Genomic DNA, 5,476 nt, shown 5'->3' on the forward strand with positions numbered 1-5,476 from the left:
CGCTAGGCTATGGGCTGTTCTGAAATGAGACTGTCTCAGCCTCTCCTGTTTAGTGTGACCAGACAAAAAGCGTGAAAAATTGGGACGAGGGGTTGGGGGTAATAGGAGCCTATATAAGAAAAAGACCCCAAAATCGGGATTATCCCTATTAAATCGGAACATCTGGTCACCCTACTCCTGTTGTAGTTGCTCCATTTTCTATCAATAATTAAATAGTCATTGGAGCAGGGACTTGAACTTGGCTCTTCCAGACACCAAGTGAGTGCCCCACGTACCATGCTGGAGAATCACTCTCAGGCACGTTTCCTAGCCCAATGACTCTCCATTGTCAATTGCAGCAGTCATTCCTGAAGGCAGTGGAGAGTTACTGAGAGAAAGGTTGAGATGCAGTCTGATGTAGTGGTTTGTGGAGGGGACGGGAGGTTATGATACCTCACTTGTGTTCCCAGTTCTGGGGCGGAGTTGAGTCCAGTGGGTAGGGTGAGAACTTGTCTGTATTTCCATCTCCAGGAGGCTTGTTGCATTTAGAGGATTAGAGCAGGGGGCGAAAGGGGAGTCAGGACTCTTGTGTTCTCTTCCAAGCTCTGGGAGGGTGTTGAGTTGAGTGGTAAGAGTATCAGGAGGGGAACCAGAAGGTCTGTCTCCCACAGCAAGCGTGGAAATCAGGCTAAAACGGGGGATGGAGCATGGGAACTCCTGAGCTGTATTCCTGACTTGAGTTTACTGCATAATTCTGGCTGGGTTTGGTCTCCTTCATGTGAGATAGTGTTCCCATTAGAGCAGTTTAAATGGGGGGTAATTCCATGGTATGCATTGAAATTACCCCACATTCGCAGCAGTGCCCTAACAACAGAATTGGGCTAGCGAGACCCCCAGTTCCCTTCGGTAAACTGAGGATAATAACATTTATACAGTTATCCAGAGATCGCGCACATCTGGCTGAAAGAGATACACAAATACCTCAAAAGCAATTGTTCCTATTTCTCCTCTCCATCACCCTGGTGTAAATCAGGAGTAACTCCACTAGAATCCATTGAGCTGATTCTACTTTCTCTCACCCCAGTGAGTCAGCGGGACTGTTTACCCCATCCTCATTCCCATATTACATCAGTCTTCACAAGTTAATGGTCTGACTCAATGAAATTAAGGTGTTTTTTATAAAGGAGAGTTATTTTACTGATCTAATGCTGGCCCTTGCTCTTTTCTCTCCCTCCACAGACATCACACAATGTCCTGAGAAAGAAAATGTCCAACCAAACCATCACAACCAAGTTCCTTCTCCTGGGATTCTCTGATTTTCAGGAGCTACAGATTTTGCACTTTGTGGTGTTTCTAGTGATTTACCTGGCAGCCCTGATGGGGAATCTTCTTATCTTCATGGCCATAGCCTTCAACCACCACCTTCACACCCCCATGTATTTCTTCCTGATGAATCTGTCCATCGTAGACCTTGGCTCCATCTCTGTCATTGTCCCCAAATCCATGGCCAACTCCCTGATGAACATCAGGTCCATTTCCTATCCTGGATGTGTTGCCCAAGTCTTTTTCCTCCTCTTCTTGTTGGGAGTGGATTTTTCCCTTCTCACCGTCATGGCGTATGACCGATATGTCGCCATCTGCCAATCACTGCATTATGAGACAATAATGAACAGCAGAGCTTGTGTTCAAATGGCAGCTGGTGCCTGGGATTCTCTACTCTGTGCTACACACCGGGAATATATTTGCATTGACCTTCTGTGGAGGCAACATAGTGAATCAGTTCTTCTGTGAAATCCCCCAGCTGCTGAAGCTCACCTGTTCTGACTCATATCTGAGTGAAATTGGGGTTCTTGCCTTTACAGTATGTTTAGTCTTAGGCTGCTTTGTTTTTATCATTTTGTCGTATGTTCAGATCTTCAAATCAGTGCTCAGGATCCCCTCTGAGCAGGGCCAGGATAAAGCCCTATCAACCTGCCTTCCTCACCTCACTGTGGTCTCCTTGTTTGTTTGCACTAGGGCCTTTGGCTACCTGAAACCCACCTCCAGCTCCCCATCTGCTCTGGATCTTGTGGTGGCAATTCTCTATTCCGTATTGCCACCAGTCATGAATCCAATTATCTACAGCATGAGGAACAAAGAGATCAAAGCTGCCCTGAGGAGACTGACTGGGTGTAGGTAATTCACAAATAATTAATTTTCTGTCTTTTTCTAATTAAAGTTTGCTTACATAGTATCTGTTCACTAATGTCAGTTATTTCCATGACCCACACAGCTTGCACACAACCAGGTCTGATTTTGACCTCAGTTGCACCAATGCAAATCCAGATTTACTCTGCTGATGTCACTGCCACTGGAGTGATTTACACCAGTAGAAAATCTGGGCCAGTTGTGGAGTAAATGGGTGTAAATTGTGTGCAAGAGAGGAATCAGACTTTCATTGTGTCCCAAAACAATACCTGTTACACTGCTTGGTCACTTGCACCCGTTCCATGGCCACTGAAAACAATGATGGGAGTTGTCTTGCTTTTGTGTATAAATGAGGAGTGGCTTCGTTGGAACCAAAGGAGTCAGACTGGTGTAAGACTGGGGTAGGTGAGAGAAGACATTTTGGGTAGATCTTCAACACATCAGTGTAGTTCCATTGACTTTGGGGGCGCTAAAACAATTTGCAGCATCTGACGTACAGCCTCCAAAGGAGATGTATATCCATTGCCACTATCTGGGGAGTGGACCCATTGTCTTATAAACCACCATTCGTGACCTAACCATGAGAGGGGGACAAGGAGCCAGCCTATGTCAGTCTGGCTCATGTGTATATTCAGGCGTGTGAGAGATGGAGAGACTGTCTAGAAATTACAGGAAATGTTCTAACCACGAGTGGGGTGAGGTTCTGGAGAAGCTTCCCAATGGGAGTTGTGGGGGGCAAATCACAAAATTAATTTTAAGAGAGAACTGAACAGATTTCTGAGTGGGATTGTATGACGGGGCTGCTTGTGATGGTGGGGGGCAGAGCTCAGCAACATTGGGGATTACTTGAGGGGCATGTCTTATGTTCCTAAAAGCTCATGCTTCAGGGATTCATCAGGCCACTGTCAGGGGTCAGGAAGGGATTCCTCCCCCTAACCCAGTATATTCTGGGAGGTTTTTTTAAATCTCTGAAGCATTGGGCAGCCCTGGCTGGAAATGGGACATTGTGTGGGATGTGCCAGGGCTCTGACCTGACACTGAGCCATTGTCTCTTTCTTGGGTTTTTGCCTGTCTGGTTCTTGCCTACATGCTCAGAGTCTAACTGATCACCATGTGGGTATCAGGAAGGAATATCCTCCCAGGTCAAATTGGCAGGGACCATAGGGGTGGTGGTGTAAAGTGTTCACTTTCCTCGGCAGCATGTGGTGCTGGTTATTTGCCAGGATTTTCTGGGTGTATCTAAATCATTTCCCTGCCATTAAGGGGGTTTCGGGCACTGGTGCCCCTCGGTCTCTCCTATTCTCTGCCAATGGCACAGAACCATCTATTCTCCAGTAGAGTCCATGGAGCTGCATTAGTACAACTGTCTGTGATGCCCTGTCCTGCTGGCTGGGGGAGGTGACTCCAGCTCAGATGAAGCTCTTGACCTCTGCAGCCACACAGTGTCGTTGTATAAACCCCACCCATGGGCAGTGCGTGTTATGAGGCCTCTCTGTGCTCCACCTACAGGACAGGGGGTTGTTCCCGTGGCTTTCAGGCAGCCTGGCTGTTGAGCTCAAGCTGTAGAATCTCGTACTTTGGACCCTAGATGTCTCTAGGGTTGAGTCCCCTGGGTGACAGCCTAGATTAGATGGTGACTCTCGCATATGCGGAAGTGGCCTGAGAACTTCAGGGGACCTTCTTCCTGCACTAATCAGAGACTGATGTTGCCTACCAAGCAACTGCACAACAGCCGCGGGCGTGAGACCTAAAAAGGGAGGGTCTCCTTGGTGAGAGGAGAGGGAGGTTTATTCCTGGATCATCTCAGACATGCCCATTCCTAGTCCCTCTGCACCATGGAGACGGAAGATGCATGGCATGGGCAAGGGTCTGTGTGTTGCTCTCACCTCAGGTTGGTAGAGCTGGTCAAAGTAACTTGTCAATGGGAAATGGTTTCTTCAACCTCTTCATGACAGATGCTGCTATGTCTTTAGCTGAGTTAAACAATCTGCCAAAGGCTTAGAAAAATGTTTCCCAGCTCTTCCCTCAACTAGGTTGGCCACTGATGCATTCCCAGAATACCAGATCTGATGGGTTGGATCACAGAAACCTCCTTGGGAACTGCCACCTATTGTGCCTGGACTACTTCTGAGCCTGTCTTCTCTGCCAGCTTGGGACTTCAGTGCCCTGCTTGGTTTGAGCCAGACATGCTTGACTGCTACAAACACAGACCCATGTCTGAACCACATCCGCCAAAAACTGCAGGCTTAACTGAAAACAGCTTAAGAAGTGTTCCTGTCTCCAAAACCCACATACCCAACTCTGAATGGGGTCCACACCGCAAATAAATCCATTTTACCCTGTTTATAAAGGATAAACTCATAAATTGTTCACCCTTTATAACGCTGATAGAGACATATGCACAGCTGTTTGTCCCTTCCCTCAGGTATTAATACATACTCTAGGTTAAGTTATAAGTCAAAAGTGATTTTATTAAAAACAAAAAGTAGGATTTAAGTGGTTCCAAGTAATAACAGACAGAACAAAGTGAATTACCAAGCAAAATAAACAAAACACGCAAGTCTAAGCCTAATACAGTAAGAAAGTGATTACAGATGAACTCTCACCCTCAGAGATGTTCCAGTAAGCTTCTTTTACAGACTAGCCTCCTTCTAGTCTGGGTCCAGCAATTACTCACACCCCTGTGGTTACTATCCATTGTTAGAGTTTCTTTCAGGTATCCTATGGGGGTGAAGAGGCTATCTCTTGAGCCAGCTGAAGACAGAAAGGCGGGTTTCCAGGGGCTTAAATGGAATTTCTCTTGTGGGTGGAAACCCATTCTCCTCTCCTATGCAGGGTCCAGCAGCAAGATGAAGTTTTGGATTCACATGGGCAAGTCACATGTCCATGAATGACTCAGTACTTTACCGGACAATGCCACATTACCAGGAAAGCTCAGATGTGGATTGGTGTCTCTCAGAGTTCATTGTTAGCTTAAGTGTTTCTTGATTGGGCACTTAATGAGAATAGCCTTTTCTCAAGAAGCTGACCAACTGCTTCACTGCAGCTTCTTAAACTCAAACAAGTACATAGCCAATATTCATAAGTTCGAATACAAAATGATACATGCCTGTAAATAAGATGAATATATCCAGTAGATAATAACATTTGCAGAGAGATGTTACATGGCACATCTAACATAAAACATATTCTAGTCCTGTCATATTTACACTTATAAGCATATTTCTATAAAGCATAATGGGGTTTATTATTTCTAGAAAGCAACATCACACCTGACATTCTGGTACTGCTCCTACTTCATGGCCCTTCC

The 5,476-nt window shown here is 46.0% G+C and overlaps 1 pseudogene; it reads left to right on the forward strand.

Annotated features, from left to right (window-relative positions):
- The first annotated feature begins 1,245 nt into the window (after positions 1–1,245).
- Positions 1,246–2,158, forward strand: LOC120383595 (annotated as a pseudogene).
- Positions 2,159–5,476: the final 3,318 nt, after the last annotated feature.

The sequence above is a fragment of the Mauremys reevesii genome, linkage group 15, assembly GCF_016161935.1.
Source record: "Mauremys reevesii isolate NIE-2019 linkage group 15, ASM1616193v1, whole genome shotgun sequence".
Classification (NCBI taxonomy): domain Eukaryota; kingdom Metazoa; phylum Chordata; order Testudines; family Geoemydidae; genus Mauremys; species Mauremys reevesii.